Raw genomic sequence first — 18,771 nt, forward strand, 5'->3', positions numbered from 1 at the left:
TTTTTTCTTTTTAAGTTAGACTCACAATTCATTCGCAAGTCAAAATTCCTCCTCTTCCTCCTCCTCCCCTTTTTATATACAGTACAACTGAATACCAATACACCTTCCTCTTCCTATTTTCCCTACAACAGCAATCTTGGGATCTGAGTTCGGCTGAAAGAAATGACTGGCCAAAGTCACTCAGCCAGTTTTTCTTCCTTAAGGGGGACTAGAACTCTCAGTCTCCTGGTTTCTTGGTCAACCTCTGCACCAAAATGGCTCTCTTTTCTGACTTTTGGAAAGCATGGTGAGGCAAAAATTTTATAGCAAGGACTTCATACAACATGTTAGGTTAAAATGCTGTTAACTACTTTATGGCTGATGCATTGAGAAAACCCAGATAATTGAGTTTTTTCAGTTAAACATGGGCTGGCATGTTGTGCAAATACAGTATTATGTACACTTTAATATCAATTTTTTAAAAATCATTTTCATTATTTAATGTAAGAATTCTGCCTGGAAAATAACGTTTAATTTCCTGCAATTTAAGGAAATTGTATTTTTCAATTTCACTCATACCTAACTTCCTGCAGTTGCATAATTCTCCTGCATTATTACAATTTTTCCATTTGTGTATATACTGTAAAGAAGCATTCGTTTCCACAATGCTGTACCAACTTTACAGTGTTTTAAATTAACTCCCTGATGAACAACACATGGAAATTCTTAACAGTTTTTTTTTTTTTAGAACTTGCAGCTCCAGAGATCTCAACCAGATACTGCACTGCTAGGAATGCGAAAAGTATATCATGCTTCCTTGAAATTGAGGGGTTTTGTTTAGAGTGAACTCTGCTTCCCATTTTGTGAACTGAAAATCGCAGAACTTTAGCCAGAATGGAGCCCTGATGGGGGAAATATTATGAAGATGATGACTGTCCGTCTAATTTCGCTGTAATTTGTGTGCTTTTTTAATGCAACTGGCTTCACTGTTTGAGAAGAATATTTACCAAATCTTTCCAAGAATGTTAACAGCTATATTGGAACTAATAATTCAACAGTCTTTGCAATCTAGAACATTTCAGACATGTTGAGACAATCCAAACCAAGTTTTTGGTTATGTTGGTTAAGAATTCTGGGAGACACAATGGAATACAATTCCCAGAATGAAGAAGGTGCCACTTTGGTGAAACTTGGCACACAGAGCAGGAAATATTTGTTTTTGATCAATCCTTTTGTGAATTATAGGCAGTAATTTCGTCAAGAATTAATCCTACCAGATTTCAGCTAGACAGCAGCAAACTTTCTTCATTTTCTGCAGATCTTTGCTGTTATTTAATGGTTGTCTGGATTTTTACCCCAGATGTGGGAGTGTTATTTAAAATAATGTATGCATTAAATCAAGAGGAACCATTTGGTTTGTTTGATTGGGAATCTCTATATGTTTGATCTCCAACCAAGTCACACAGTGCCCTTTTTTTAATATTAGGAGAACAAAACAAGCCTCCCCCTCACAAAGGAATGGCATTTTAACAAGCCGGGAGCAAATATTGCAGAGGTGGAGACTGGACAAATCGGAAAATAGGAAAAAGTCCTGCATAATTTCCAAAATAGTAAGCCACCGAGTAGCAAAATATTTATCCAAGGGAATTTCTACTGTTTACACAGTCACACGAATGTCTCATCCTTTGGTATGAAAATGTTCCTATCTGTTTATTTTTAACCTTAAAAAACATGATAACTAATGTAGCAAAGACCACTTAAGTTATATGTATCTAACCAGGGATTGAAAAAACTTTTCTAACCAAGGTTCCCACATTATTTAGAATGAAGGTTATGGACTGCAGAGTGGGCAGATCTTGTTACATATCTGGGTTAGTGTAGGCTTGAGTAAATATTCTGAGAACTATAGTTTTCTTAAACTGGGTGCCTTTTAAATGTGTTGGACTCCAGTTCCCACCATTTTTAGATATTATGGTCATTACGGATTAAATCATAACTGAACGGGACATTTATTAAAGCAAATAAGTGTATAGCTTTGGGCTGTATGTTGATTGAAGACATGTTAACAAAAGCGTTATACAAATATGTACAGCTTCAGCATGATGAAATACCTCTTTACTAGCAGATCTGTTTGGTTCCATGTTGAACTATCTAGAAGAGTGGAGGTTTGTGAATTCTGAAGTTTAGAAAACATCAGGATGCTGTTTGTAGATGTGACACCATATAAGTGAAAGACAAGTTGTTTGAAGAGAAATAAATAACCTGGCCATGATGCACATTGTGAGCAAATACACAGCCCAGATGAAATTGGCAAAATGGACCCAGTGATAATTTAATATGTGGCTGGTATGCATGTTAAGAAGAATAAAATAGTAAAACCTGAAATAGTAAAATGGAGTATAATCCGAAAAATAATGCGTCTTGGAAAAGCCCTCCCCTCTCTTTCTCATGAAGCTTTTTTTAAAGGAGGAGGAGGAGGAGGAGGAGAATGTGATTCTTTCTTATAGGTACAACAATTCCTCTTTCTTAGGATTTATCTCACTCTGCCAGAAGTGAACATCTACCTCAGGATTTGAAATTTGAAATTAACAATGGATTCCCACATATATCTGTTCAGAAATGAATTCTGTTAAGGTCAAAGAATTTTATTGTCTCGGGTAATTATGCAAACTGTAACTCTGGCTTTGATCATTAGGAACTCAGAAGCAAGAGCAAGCCAAGCCATCTTCCATGTAGCCCTTTCGTGGTATCTTCTGCTTACTGTAAAATTTTAAGCAGATCCACACACACACACATACACCCCCCCCCCCACACACACTGCTTGCCTTTCAAACCATAGCATCTTTCTAGGGGAGAAAATGATCACTAGATGGATAGTATGGAAAGGAAACAATTGACCAATGTTTTGTCAATGTTGGTGCATCAGAATCAAGATGCTTGCGTCCACCTACATGTTTCAGTGTCTCACAAAATTGTGACAACAAGAGAAAATAGTATCGTCTCCTTTTAACTAATTGATTCTTTCCTTTTGACTCTTTGGATACTCCCTTATTTCTTGGAGCAAGGAAGAGAGGTGTTTAATGTCCTTTTAACAGCCTCTCTTGTTTCCATGAGCTTAGGGCTGAGATATCACTGACCAACCCTTTGGCACTGGCTCTTATCACATGGCATAAACTGGCACACATAGACGTAATGGAAAATTAAAAAAAAAAAAAGCATTCATGCAAATATGAGAGCAGGACGAAACAGGCCACAGAATGTGAACATGTTCTCTGTTATGAGAGCCATAACAGCTCCAGAGTAAAGCAAGATAATGTGTGCCTGTGTGTCCACAGTAAAAAAAAAGACAATAAAGGTTATCTTATCTTATAATCCTTTACAGAAAGCTGCTTTTAATTGGAGAGGCGACACCTTTCTCCAGTTGTGTTGAGGTACATTGAGTACTTCTTCACTCTCAGATTACAAACATCGGCCTTGAATATCATTCAGGGCAGAATGACTTTTCCCTCTCTGAGAAGAAACATAAGGAGAGGATTTGAAGTGGGAAAGATTTGAGCAACGCCAGGCTATTATCACTTAGCTAATGACAATTACAGGAATTTGAGTCAATCTGTTTAAATCTTCCTCACTTAGACTAAGCCATCTGTCAGAAAGGGAAATGGACTACCAGTGAGATGAAGTTCTGTCTGGAGTAGCTAAGTGGCAAAAATAGACCTCATTTCTTTAATTTGAATTCCTGTTTTGCAGGAATTCAAATTAGATACCACAGGAGCACAACAGTGGAATGGAATAGAATCATAGGAAAATAACATCCTTTGGTTCTAAGCTTCTAGCTATATTTTTGGGGGGTACAATCCATGACTTAATTAAGGCCAATCTCATAATATATCTATCACTTGCATGTTTAATGGGACTACTATTATCTGCACACCTTCCTCACCATGAACTATGGAGCTAGTTCATATATTCATCAGCAAGTACTGAATAATGGGGCTGTGCAAGTTTCACTACAACAGTGTGTCAAATAAAACACCCCCTTGGAACTACTTTGTGATATAACACAGCCCTTCCTGTTCCTCACAGTGAAGTGAAGCTGCTGGAAGGGGGAGAGAAGAATGTCCAGCAACTGGTCATGCTGAAGGAGATCTCAGAATTGACAAAAAGCACTTTGTCATCAGTAATCATTGGTGTCCCTTGTCAAGGTGACCAGCATTGTCTCCTTGGCACAAGGTGCATTATTAAGGCAAAGTCTGGCCACCTGGCATAATCTTAATGAATAATGGAAGCTCATTTGGTGCATCATCATAAAGAATATTTACCTACAGTATGTGGTCTCTAAGAGTCCATAGTAATCAATCAGTTGGTGTAATTTTGCAGAAAATCTCTTCCTCAGAGAACCACTTAGTTTAATGATAAGGGAATTTATCACAGGCAATCACATAAGTTAGTAATTGTATTATATCACACAGAAAATGCATTATTTCCTCAGTTTATCACTGAGATAGGTTGATTAAAAATCAGTTGCTATTAAGTCAAGTGATAAGTAGGCAAGTGCAGGGCATGGTCTCACCTTGGGCTGATGAGCTGATATCCTCTCATACCATGTATACATTGGCAGTAAGATTTTAAGTGAGCATTGATGAGAGGCAAGCAAGCAAGCTGGTTTAAGGAGTGGGAGATAGATAAATATGTCACACACACAGTTCTAGCCTTCAAAACTCTTGCTTATGCTCCCTATCATTAGCATACCTATCTCCTGCCTAATGCCAAAGGCAGTCTTAGATATACATATGATTATAAACCCATATTCTATGTTGATTAATATAGAAGAACTGCTGATCTCTGATTCTTTGTTTAGTAAAGGAGGATTGCATCCCCTTTACATCTCCTGATGTAGGGACTACAAACTATGCAAGTTTCAGGAATTCCAGTTCAGAAAGCTCTCCCTTCCTTGAGTTATCACCATAAGATACTTGCCATAATAGGAAGAGAAGGATGTCAGATTTCTCTGAAGAAAAGATGCAGAAATGAAGGAGCCCACAGCATATATATTCGAAGACCTTGATTATTCTGTAATAATTATGGAAGCCAGCTGCTGCTACAAACCCAAAAACAAAAATCTTTGGAAACCAAGTCATATAAAGACAAATTGTGTTTTCAGTAGAACATTATATAGTACTTCCAATGCTTTTTTTTAAATAGAAAGGCAATTCCTGTTTGAAAATTACCGCCTGCTGGAAGAAGAAGAGGTCCACTTATAGGAATAGAGTGGGGGAGAAGTAACTATTAAGGATAGCAGTGCAGAGGCGCAATGGTTCTGCTCAGTGGTGGGATTCAAATATGTGAACAACTGGTTCTCTTTGTGGATGCCACTTCTGGAAGTCCATTCTGGGCTTGGACAACAAAAAATTAACTACCGGTTCTGCTGAACTGGTGCAAATGGCTGAATCCCACCACTGGTTCTTCTTCAAGAAACAAAATGCATCTGGGACTTTTGTAGGAAAAAAAAGTTCCTGCTGAATATATCCCTTCTGCCCATAATATAGAAAATGGCACCAGAGTGTGGCAGAGAAAGCCAGCTAATAGAGCTGTTTCCTGGACAATCATCTCCTGTGGTTGAGTTTCTTTTTGGACATGAAAGAATGTCACTTGGAGATAGTCTTTCATAATATATGGTTTCTGTGTTACTGTTTACAAGTGCCCTAATATCTCTCTTTTTCCCCCTTCTCTTTAGAACAGAGTTGAGTGGTTGAGCAACTGTGGTTTTTCAGAAGTTGCTGGAACTGCAGTTCCTAACATCCTCCACCGGTGGCAATGCTAGGTATGGTTTCAGGACAATGAAAGAAAAACAGCATTTGGAAAGATACAGTATCTGTATCTCAGCTCATTGGAAGTTTTCTTTGTAACATTCTATGCCAGTGGTATCAAACTGCTGGCCCATGGGCTGGTTTCATCATACCGGAGCCGTGCCCATCCCATTGCCGGCAATGGCAAAAAAGCTCCGATACATTGTGCGGAGTTTGACATGGCTGTTCTATGCCATGTGTCTTTTGGCGAATTCCCAGATGAAACTAGGACAATCTATTTGTCTGTGATCAGAACCAAAATTAGTCCTAGCTATCTTTGGTCTCATCTCACCATTGAGCTGGTTGGACTAGAATTATATCTTGTCAACATCCCCAACAGTGATCCATCTTTTGCACAAAAGACCAATTCATATTTAGGTGACACATTATAATTTTTGTATCATTTATTTGTTTCCCAAATTGCTAGGTTTTTAAAAACAGCACACTTCAATCAATGGATGGCATAAACAGTAGATAAGGTACATTTTCTCACTTCTTTTGAAAACTTATCATATTATGCTTTACTACAAATGAAGTGCCTGCCTTGTATCCCATTCTTTTTATTAAAAAGTATTGTCACAGTTCTTGATGTGCCAGAATCTCTTCATACACACATAGCTGTAAAGCTGTGACATTCAAATCTTTCTCTACTTCAGCAATATCAAGTTGCACAAAATGTGTGATAATAGGCAGAATCCATTGTATTGTAATTGTAGGTCATATGCTTTGTAGAATTAAATCTAGAAGTGTTAGGAGTGCATCACCCATAATTGCCTGCCAGCATAGCTTTTGGCTGAAGCAAATGGTGTTTTGCTGGTTATGAGTTATAGGAGTTGCAATCACAAAATAATGTATATATTTCAGCATGCTGCTGAATCCATTCAGAATATTTGAATCACTTCAGGTTGTAGAAGGACAAATTAAATTGGAGAAAATACAAGTTCTAAGGACTAGGGATGATATGATAGCAGTGTTCCAATATCTAAGGGCTGTCACAAAGAAGAGGGGGTAAACCTATTCTCCAAAATCCCTGAAGGCAGGACAAGAAATAATGGATGGAAACTAATCAGGGAGAGAACCAACCTAGAACTATGGAGGAATTTCCTAATAGTTAGAACGATTGATCAGTGGAACACTTTCCTTTCAGAAGTTGTGAGTGCTCTAATGCTAGAGACTGAACAACCATTTTTCTGAAATGATATAGGGATTCCTGCTTGAGCAAGGTCCCTTCCAACTCTGTTATTCTATTCTGTTATTTGTTTCTAGTTGTATTATTCAGTCACTCCTTTGTACCTTAATTCTAGCTATCTAATTTTCTATGCTGTTTCCATATAAAATAGCAAAGTAGCTAGTAACAATGCCTGAGACATAACTATTTTCCTTCGTTCAACAGGACATTGCTGATGAATTGTCCAGAATGTTCAGGAGAGGGTGTCTCCTGATGGGAGCTGTCAGAATGTGGATTTCTTACAGAGATTTCTCTGTAATATGGAGAAAGTCAGACCCACAGGAAGGACAGGGAAATGGTGGAGGACCTTATTTTTTGTGTATAGTCCTATTTGTAAGACAAAGCTAAAAGCATCCCAAAGATTCTTTTTTCATGAGACAACTGGACTTCCTTGTTTTTTCTTTGAAGACATTTTGCTTCTCATCCAAGAAGCTTCTTCAACTCTGTCTTGAACTTTTCCAATATTCCTGCAATATATGGAATGACTATGTTGCTTTGTTTATTGTTTTCTTCTTGGTCTGTTATGGAGAAGTTCCTGCTGGGTCTTTTTTGAGATTTGATGAAGGCCCACTTGAATAGTCACACATACATACGTGCACACTTTAAACCCAAGAATACACTAAGGCAGAAGCTTGTCCATCCCAAGGATAAAACACCCAGACACATACTGATCAACGTGCTATATGCAGTATAAGGCAGTGAATCATGTACAGATCTGTACATTGAGGAAACTAAACAACTCCATAAATGTATGGCACAACATAGGAGAACAAACCCATCAGGACCAGATTCAGCAGTCCATCTGCATTTAAAAGAAAAAGGCCACTCTTTTGAAGACAGCAAAGTTCACATTTTGGACAGAGAGAACCGGTGGTTGGAAAGAGGGGTCAAAGAGGCCATCTATATCAAAATTGAACAGCCCTCTCTCAACAGAGGAGAGGGATACGACATCATATATCTCCAGTCTACAATACAGTCCTTTCAACAGTTCCAAGAAGGCTCCACACACATTTGCACTACTTAGGTGACTCTGAGGACACAGATAAGCCTCCAGGTAGCATTAATGACTCTCTAAAAGAATGCAAATGAACAGCTGTCTGCAAGGAATATAAATCTTTCCATTCTTCACCATCCAATCAAAGCTGAAGAAGCTTCTTGGATGAGAAGCGAAATGTCTTAAAAAAAAAATCAAGAAAGTCCAGTTGCCTCATGAAAAAAGCATCTTTGGGATAATACGACCTGGATGATTGAGACTCTCCATAGACAAAATTAAAAATAGAATGTAAGAAGCAGAAACTTAGCAAGAGAACTGGCATTCTCATGGGGGTTTGTAGCACTGGGTATCTCCAGAGTCTCTCCTTGGAGATATGTGTAAGGCAGCAAATCGTGCTGGAGTGCAAATGATGCTTTTAAATGAATCTGACAATAAGTCTTTAGTTATTGTCTCTCTTCTCAAGAGGCTTCCTCTTTCACAGATTTCTTGCAATTCAAGGGAGAAGTAAGGAACCATTGTTTGCATTTACAGAAAATATGTGCATAAAAGGAACAGAAGTAGTTTCCTGTTGGAATGGAATGCTTCCTTTTCTGGAACCTAAAATGCATATAAAATGTCACTCTAAGTTCTATCTTCCACCCCAAAGCTTATTACCTTTGAACAATCCTGTTATTATATTTCCTATTCTGTCCTTTATAGATATATTGACCTGTACAAACTATCAGCACAGTTAACCATATCTGCCAACATAACAAGATCAGAAAAAACTAATATAGTTTATTTTTTTTTAAAAAAATGTGTTCTTCTTCATCTAGGATGCATTCTGCCTCTCACTTCCTAAAACAATAAATCTCTTTTAAAAAAAGACATTAGTAACTGGGCTTCAAACAGGTTTTGCCACTGTGGGAACTAGATCTCCTAAGCCCCAAATGAGAAATGCACTCAAAGTATGTCTTTGACTTCACTCCCCAACCAGATCCCAGGACTACCAGGTTCAAACTGCAAACATCTGAATTGTCTCTAGATACCAGCAAAGAGACTTTGCTGCATCTGGTGGGCCCATGCATTTTCTTCAGCTGAGATATAGTAACCCTACCAAACCTTGACTGCTCTATCCCCTGGGGCATTTTTTATATTTCCACATCCCATCTTTTTTTGAATTTGCATTAGTTCCTGCATTAGTTCTGATGTGGGCAACAGAGCAAGAATACCATTTCCCAATGAGGGGAGGCAGAATGACTCACTGCTCCTATATATTATTTTTTAAGGGCAGCAGTTGCATCCAGACAAGCATTGTGGCTCACCCCCAATTGTGATGCTCAAAAATAGTACGCAAGATCATCAGCTCAGAATTTTAGCAAGATTCCTTTTGAAGTCAGAATGACTTACCATAAACTTAATTGGCTGGTCTTAGTTGGTAAATACCATATATCACTCTTTGTCCAAGACAAAATAAAGATCAGGGGCCAAGAGAAGCATGGAGCAATCTTAGTTCTGGGGATCTAGGCCATAACACAGCAACTGTTTCTAAAAGTTGAGAAGAACTTCCATTTTTTTTTTTTTTAAATAATGCTTTCAGAGTCTGGTCTTACAACAGGGAAGCCCTGTTTTTTTTTCCCTAGACCAGGTGGTATTATTTCCCTGTACATCTTAACTATTGAACTAATTATGCCTTCTATCTTGGATTGACTTGTTACTACATCTTAGCTTAATAACTAAACCAGAAGTTCTTGTAAATCCTGATTTTTGTCTGTTTGAATGCTCCATTAATTCTTTGGAACAAAATAATGTCTGGAGTCTATATTGGGCACACTAATTGCCAATTTCTTAACACTAGACACTGGACAAATCAAGAATCACTGATCAGTCACACAAACGGGTGAAGACTATCAATAAATATGGAAGTCAATCAGTAAACCATGGCTAGCCATGGTACTCGCCAGTGGGTTATATAGTTTACACATTATCAGTGCTAAACTTGATTTAGCATGCATGTTCAATATCCCTTTCATAAAATTACCTTAGTTACACATTGTGATTCTTTCAGGTTGATACAAATAGAGTAACCACAGGTACTGCTGTTTTGCATTCTTGTGTCCTGAATGTCTTTTGCTTATTTTGTAAAATAGTATTTATGGAGCCATATAGATTATCATCATCATCAATATTTATTGATTATGTGACATTAAGCCGTTTTTGACCACATAAATAGATTTTCTCCTTGATGATCTGACCTTGTCTTTCAGGTCATACATCTCGGAAATATAAATATCATGAGTATAAAAATACTGGAAAGAATTTTTCCATCCCCAGCTACACTCTTTTGCTATACCTAGGATAGTTGTGCAGAGGGGACAAATAGGTCCATCAGTCTCATTGTTGATGGCTGTCATCTTCAACACATCTCCATTATTTGCTCCCTATTAATTCTAGCGCTTAAGTAAGTACATTAGTTTGGGTCATGACATCTAAGATACATGAGCTAGTCATAAGGATAGGGATAGGGATGCAGATTGTCCTTAGATGATTTAAATAAATACCAGAAGCATCTCCATTCCTGCAAAAAGAAACAAACTCTACCAGAGCACTTTTCTGCAGCTTAGGGGAAAGTACCTGGAGAATTTCCTGATATCTGAGAAATGGTAGACAGGAAATGGCACTGGGCCACCGAAAGGCATAAAATAACATAGGCTTCACCTTATGGAAATGCATATTAGAAAGGGCAGACAGGATAGTATGTTAAAGTTGCAGGAATAGGTGGAACACTCTTTGGAATATGCGAACGGCAGCAGTGAGGCCATGGTGCAAACTGGATTGGGAGATGTTGTGATGTTCAGTTGTTTTCAAAGCCTGTTTAGGTTTACCTCCTGTGTTTCTTGCCTCAGAATGGAAGGAAAGAGTGCTACTAACTGTTTATCAATTGTCATCAAGGCATCTTCAAAGTCCTCACAGTCACATAAAGTCTGGGAAGCTGCACGTGTTCCTGATTGGGTTCATGAGTTGTGCTAAGCTATAATGTGGTTTATATACTTTTGGTTTACCAGCTTATGTGAATAGAACCACTAGGATGTATAAACCATGATTTATATTTTATCAAGATATAGCCCAGCCATGTGTTGTTTAGCTAACAAAATGTGTCAAATTTTCATGTCAATAGGATGACTGTTGAAAACTCCTAACAAGTTGATTATCTGCTACAAAGTAACCAGGGAGTACAAAACAGAATACCCAATTTCAGAGACTGGATTCAGAGAGTGGACTAAACTATAATGCGGTCAAAGGCATCCATGACAAGTCACAACAACATCAAAATAATGTAATCATGATAATTCACAGCATTGGTGTTATATCATGCACCTATTGCTCTGATTTTAATTTGTCATGATGACAGTTATTATGATTTTTGGAAATCTTTGCTTTAGTTTGTTCAACAAACCATGTTTTTTAAAGTGTGAATCCAACGATATCTATTAGGTAACGATAGGTAATCCATAATACTCCAGATGCTGTTTCGCAACATCTGCCATTCCACATGTATCTTATCAATATGTTAAAGCAACCTCTAAATGACTTCAGAGATTGTAGTTCTAGATATACCTATCAGGGTATATCTTACAGACTTACTTCTGTATTAACATTCATGGGCGCAAATTGCACCTTATATAACTTGCCTTTTGTTCTTAAATTTCTCACCCTTTTGGAGGATTGTTATAGCTCATTCTTCTTCCTTCTATTGTAGATACTGTATTTGCCTTACTCAAATTTATTAGAACTTTAAAAATAGCAATTAAATAAAAAACTGAGACACACCTGCAGTCATGCAATGCAAATTGTTCTCTATAGCAAGGATGAAAAATAAGAAATTGCTGAACTGCAATTCCCATCAGCCACAGTCAATACTGAATGGTCACTTGTAAAGAATACTGGAACTTTGACTGTGTAATGCAGTTGAGTTCTTATATTGTGCGAAGCCACAATAATAGTTTTATACTTCACATAAATGTGAAACAAACTACAACTTAATCAAATGATACACCATTAACTGGGTTTACTCAATATACTATTGCACAAATCTTAATGAATCAATGCCTGGAATGGTATAGCAACAGCCAAAACTAGTGTGAATCATATGTTTTGTTAGTGTGTTATAATCAATCCAGCTGATTGCTCTAAAAGAAATGGATTATAAGTTATATGGCTTACCGATTGAATTTACACTTTGCTACAATAGCCACAATGTTTTGCTTGGTCTTAGTTTAGTGGTTACATTTGCCAATCATATAGTGTGGATGGCTAACTCATGGTTCAGGGAGGCCATGAGGTCAATTCAGCTTATCACAGGTTTATTTTGGATGTTAAACATACCAGAAGGAATGTGTTTTACCCTCACAGGCTTTGTTTATTTTTCAACAGATACATAAGTAGAGCTTTAATTTTGCTAACATAAAGTGCAAAAACTAATTGTTTTATGACATATAAGCAAGCTTTTCCAGCTAGCCAGCTGCATTGTTTATACAGAGTCCTTAGGTAAGTTCCTTGTAACTCTATGTACTGAATCAATCTATTACATCATTGCTATTAATATTTGGGATTGTTTAAGAGCTGCTGCAATCATTTCAGTCACTCTAAAGTCTAAACTTTCATTCCTAGTTTTTAATCTAGTCTGTCTCCAGCAGGCTCCCTGCAGATACTCTGTTCCAATTTCTTTCCAGATTGTGAGTCACTTGATAATAAGCTTTACAAGCACACAATGTAACTTTGAAATTTGTTGATTCCTTTGTTGTGTAATTGTTTTTTCCTTTTCTTTAGCCTGCTCTCAGCTGCTTCTTCTTGCCTTCTTCTTGATCCCTCAAAATCTCAGCTACTGCTCTTTGATTTCCTTCCCAGACTTCCAGTGAAACTGTAGTCTCCAAACTGTATAACACACACTCACACTCACACCCAAAAGCATCACTCTGCTTCTATCAGAGATCTTTTCATAAGGTATTTGACTGGTGGCATCTGTGTCTCTCTGTCTATATATAGACACAGATGCTATCAGCCAACTACCTGATGAAAAGACCTTTGATCGAAGCAGAGTATTGCTTTTGGCTTTCTGAAATTACAGTTGTTGCTAGAACTGGTGTATGTGTAGAGGTGTATAGAGATTGTTGTTATTTCTAAAACTATTGGGAATCTACCTGATAAAGAATAACTTGCATTCTGTCTGTCTCTCTGTCTCCATCTCTTTATCTTTCTTATATGGCCACCCATCTCATACAAAGTGACTCTGAGTGGTGTAAAACCACAATTAAAACATTGTACAAAAGTCACTTCAAACAATTAAATGTGAATTTAAAAAAAGTGGTGAGAGGGAGTGCATCAGAATATTATACCTGATGCAGCCAACAAATTTGCTTTTTTTTTGTTTTCAGCAACTCCCAGGTTTGTTGAAAAAGCCATATTTTAAGGAATTCTCCAGAAGTCCTTCTGTAGTTTCTATTCAAGAACAGCAGAATGAAGAAAGGTTTTTTTGTTTTTCTAGTCAAAAATCCCTTGCATTTTCCCAACCCTTCTACAAAAACTTCCTCCCACAGTTACCTATTAGATAGCACATTACATGATTTGTGGCTTAATCAAGGGACCATGGTTAGGGTGTGGTTTAATGTGATGTATGAAGCCAGCTTTAATTAGTGTTCAACTATGAAGTATCTATAAACCATGGTTTACAAACTACAACATCTGAGTAACTTATATGAGTTCAAAATCAGTATCAAAACAAATGTTATCATTTCAATACTTTAGGAGTCTAGTTGAACACTAGTTGCAGCAAAAGGAGGCTTGTACTTCTTTGCAGCTATGTACTAATTATCTGGGTCTTTGCAGCCCTAATTTAATCTAATATTTCAATCCAGTTATACACTAATTACCATCACATAGCAGATTTATATATAAATTTGGAGCAAGTTGTTCCTTGTAATGGTACAACAGAATAAACAAGATACTATGGAGTGCAAAATACTATTGCCCAAGTGTGGTTAAGGGAGTTTCTCTTGTGTAACTACATACCTTAATTTATAATATTTTAATCATGTTTTGCCTATCAGTCTGCATTGTGTGTTTACTTTGTGATTAAGCAATGGTCTTCCAAGGAAATTACATGGAAATCCTAAGAATGGCCACAACCCAGAGTTACACCTATACAATATTTTTATGGCTTACATGGCACACCAAGTTGTTTTAAAATAAATTAAAAATTTATCTTCCCTCCTTCCATTTTTGATAGCTACAATCCCAATTTACACCAGCTTGCTATTTTTTTTAATTTAAAAAGTACAGGCAGAAAAAATGAAGGACTGATTAGCAAGTTGTTTTCCAAAGATAAAGATAGAAATGGTAAATGAGAAAAAAATGTAAAGTTGTGTAAAATGGTGTGTCCTATCACTTATAATTTTGCCAGAGGATCATAAATACAGCAACACAACCAGTCAGTGATTTTTCACCATGCTGAGAAAATGGAACACCTGTTTTTATTGGTTGCACAACCCCCCCCCCCAAAAGGAGATGAGAAGCAAGAGATTGGAAAATAAGAATTGGTTGTCTATAAGTGACATAGATTGCAATGTCAATAAAATGGTTTAATATTTTAAACAATTGATTCTGATTCCAAATTAAGGGATTACAGGGTCATAAAAAGGGAGGTTTTTTAAAAAAAATTCTGACAATTTTAAAACAATTTAGTGAAGGCTGCAAGTTCTCTTCCTATTTACCCAGAACAACAAACTTGCATGATAGAGATGGCAAAATGCTTCTGTAGAATTATATGTAAAGTTGGCCAGGCAAAATAACTGCCAGTTAAACATTTGTTTAGAATACATTATCTTTTGTGGATCTACTCTAATGAAATACTTCCATATTTACAATTCAAATGCCAGCTCAGTCCCCACACCTGGTTTCAGGAAGAGAAAAGACAGGAAATACTAAATTCATATGGAATGAAATCTCCCTTAAAACCCCTGCACGTTCAGAATGTTATTGCTAGTTCTGTCAGTGATTGCCAGCTATGACACTTTGTTTTTAGTTCATAGGATTTTTATACTTTATACAGCTGGCTGATCAAGCTAATTCTGGGAAATTGCTATGTATTTCTACCAGTTGGGGCACCATATGAAACTAACTCATGGTGAGTTGCAATGTTTTGCCTCATTGCAATATCAACTTGCATCTGCTGAGTTTTATGGCAGCATTTGCTCTCTGAGCCACAAAGGTGACTTCTCTAATCGCTTGGCTAAGTAGAAAGCTCGTAATGCAACATAAACATGGGCTTCGTATCACACACATCACTGATCTGCCCACTGGCTTTTCATTACCCTTGAATTGTACGAGTAGCAGTAATGCTTGAAGCATATTTTTTAATCATGGGGCAGTCCAAAAAACCCCAAAAAACCTGTTCAGAAACTCACTTTGTCCTACCTGTGCACAACAATAAATGCAGCCTTTGACCACTAAATGATTACTTCCCCTCCTGATCTATTATATAATCATAGTTGATTATGAACCCAGGCATTCTTTCAAACTGATTGTAGCATTCTTGTGACAGTTGCAATAGAGTCATATGTATTTCCTTAAGCTCTTTGGAGAAGTTGGACACAACGGATATATTTTTTTAATAGACAAATTAACAGAAGGACTTAACTCTAAGTAAACATGCACATGCATAACCTGTAAATGTAGCCAGATGGTGGAACTTTGATGTAGAAATCTAGCCTAGTATATGGCAGGTATAAACACCCAGTGGCATTTTGAGTCACGAGTGGCTCCCAGACTTTTTTCTTTATATCCTTTGGAACATCTCCAGCTGATGTCACCAACATCTAGTGGCAAACAGGCAAAATTTGGTGTCATAATTTTTCGCTTCCTCCATCACCAAGTAAGTAAAACCAAATGAGAGAATTAATGTGAATATATAATTAAATATTTGCTCATAAGAGCAAAGTGCTGACCCTTTCTTACTGATATGATCACTTCTCTTCCCCCTCTTACCCTGCCCCAATATACAGAAATCTGTAGGCAATGTTTTCCACAGCTGGGCAAGATAAATATCAAGACCCCTTAAGCTACAGTGGGCCAGTAAAAGGCTAACAAACTTCAAACAACAATCCTGTTTCTCAAAGTTCAATGCAATGTGTCAGGTCATGCGCCCTCCTGTTTTTTATTTGCTAAGAATGTGCTTAGAGTAGCATGCAGCATGACCCTTTGTCTTTCATTCCTATGCCTGGTCATCTCAGCCCTAGGCAACCCATAACCATAGTTCTGAAATAGCCGATTTCTGTGCAGACATGGCTTTGCGCACATAGTCTGTACCTAAGATATCACAAACAATGGGAAAAACCTGCAGGAAATATGCCCAGAGCATAAATAGCTGTAACTGTTAGAAAGCAAGTTAATCTTCCTTTTGTGTGACTATAGTATTGATCTGTGGTATTAAAAAATGCCTTCATTAAAGATTGTTATCTGGTTAGAGTATTGAAAGAACTTTTTATGATACATTCCTAAGAGCACTGAGATTTTCACTGCTTTTTCTGAACAAGATAGGAACAAGCATAATAGCTCATTAGTTAGAATACAGTGTGCATATTTTTCCAAACAAGTTGTTCTAATTTTTCTAAAGCAAATCATATATCTTTAGCGCTGATTTGATCTTTTGTGGTTCTGTTTGCTACTGAAACATTCTCCTTACTCAACACCATGTTAACAGTCAAGGTGAGATCTAAACTATAGTTAAGGCTCTCAGTCATTACACATTAAAATATCTTGGGCTGGAAAAAACTGACTAACTCTGTCTCCTTCTCGCTGTGGCCTTTGAGTCAGTTTTTGACTGCTGGTGACTGCAGATTTCATGGCAAGAGTTCAGAAGTGATTTGCCATTGCCTGCTTCCTATCACGATGATAGGTGAGCTGAGCAGAATACTGGGCAAGAACACTGGCAGAGTGATAGGGCCAGTGGAATGCAGGGAAGCAGGGCTGGTTGAGGTTTTGCTACCTTGGGATGGGGTGACTGGTCACAGTGTGGGCTTGAGACAGCACTCCTTGGCGCGGATATTGGAAGTTAAGTAGATATCCTGGTGTGCTGGTGGCTGGTTCAGATTTCTGAAGGACCCTGACCTCTGTTTTTTTCTCAGCAAAATGAATTGGCTGAGCATGCTACACATACGGAAATAGTTATTTCTGAAGGAAGTACATAAGCCTTGCAAATATCACAGCAACTTTAACATTTAAAAAAGGGCTTCACATGTTCTCCTGCATTGTGAATGTTTTTTTTTTTAATTAAGCATTTTCCAGTTGCAATGTATGGCTGTGAAAATTGGACCACAGGAAAGGCTGAGCACCAAAGAATTGAGGCCTTTGAACTATGGTGCTGGAGAAGGCTCCTGCGAGTCCCTTGGACTGCAAGGCATTCAAACCGATCAGTCTTAGAAGAGATCAACCCCAGCTGCTCTTTAGAACGTCAGATCCTGAAGTTGAAACTCAAATACTTTGGCCACCTAATGAAAAGGAAGGACTCACTAGAGAAGAGCCTAATGCTGGGAAAGATTGAGGGCAATAGAAGAAGGGGATGACAAGAGAATGAGGTGGCTGGATGGAGTCATTGAAGCAGTAGGTGTGAACTTAAATGGACTCCAGAAGATGGTAGACAGGAAGACCTGGAGGAACGTTGTCCATGGGGTTGCGATGGGTTGGACACAACTTCGCAACTAACAACAAAAATAGTAAACACAAACGGTTGAGTAAAGAAGAGACATTGCATGTACTACCATTGTAATTCTATCCTGAATAAGTCTTTATCACTTGAATTCATCTTATTCTAAAGCAATCATAGTTTTCATAACTTCAAAGTGTTAGCAATAGGGTTTGGACTACACAGTTAAACCTCAAGTAAACCACTGGTGATGACTGGGGAAATGTATGCTTGCTTTGAGGAACTACCATGGCTTAGCTTTTCATGCATCTATTTTCTGTAATTTTGCCACATTGATAACAGAAATTAAACTGATCTTTTGTTAGTTGGATATAAATATGTAGGAGAAAGAGCAGTTTATGTCTGGTGTTTGGGAATCTGATGTCAGATTAATAATATGCTGCCAGCAATTTTTCTATTTGCATATAACTCTGATTGTATTATTTGCAAATAAAACAAATATTAATGAAACGTCCATATACCCCCCTTTTGGATCTATTTTAAATCTATGGGACAAAAATCCTGACAGTGGACATTTTCCTTGGAACTTTATGTACTGTTGGTTCTTCAAGGTTGCTCAGACCAGGAAAGAGACACCCTAAGAAGACTGGAACTTAAGCTTATTGTAATAGGTTATATTTTTGCAAGTCTGAGTGTATTTTTCTTCTCTGTTATAACTCAATGAATCAAGGTAGAGACAGCCTAAATCTCTTCTTGATGTTACTCTCTTTCCAAGGTTGAAAGAATGCTTCTAATCCAGCGGTTCTCAATCTCCGTGTGACGGCGACCCCCGTCACACGGACGTGCTGCGCATGCGCGGCGCCGCCCCCTGGGGGGAAAAATGGCGGATCGCATTGTTTCGCGACCCCCGTAAAATGGTCGATCGACCCCAAATGGGGTCGCGACCCATAGGTTGAGAACCACTGTTCTAATCTGTTTGGATTTGTAACAGTTTCTAATATTTCCATCAACGCTATCTCCATGGCTCTCTCTATATCTAGAGGTG

At 37.7% G+C, this 18,771-nt stretch overlaps 1 protein-coding gene across 11 annotated transcripts in view; it reads left to right on the top strand.

Annotated features, from left to right (window-relative positions):
- HMCN1 (hemicentin 1) overlaps nt 1-18,771 on the top strand; it is a 433,480-nt gene that overhangs the window by 35,360 nt on the left and 379,349 nt on the right. For 5 of the 11 annotated variants that reach the window (XR_005558453.1, XR_005558456.1, XR_005558452.1 and 2 more), the window contains 2 exons: nt 5,714-5,800; nt 6,253-6,304. The exons of 2 other annotated variants lie outside the window; for them this stretch is intronic. The gene's annotated coding sequence lies outside the window, so the exon portion shown is untranslated. Of the gene's footprint in view, nt 1-1,570; nt 1,590-1,651; nt 1,668-5,713; nt 5,801-6,252; nt 6,305-18,771 lie in introns of those variants that run through there. 4 more of the 11 variants (XR_005558455.1, XR_005558450.1, XR_005558457.1 and 1 more) reach the window with 3 other exon arrangements.

The sequence above is a fragment of the Crotalus tigris genome, unplaced genomic scaffold (genome assembly GCF_016545835.1).
Source record: "Crotalus tigris isolate CLP2741 ecotype Arizona unplaced genomic scaffold, ASM1654583v1 scf7180000018938.1368258, whole genome shotgun sequence".
Classification (NCBI taxonomy): domain Eukaryota; kingdom Metazoa; phylum Chordata; class Lepidosauria; order Squamata; family Viperidae; genus Crotalus; species Crotalus tigris.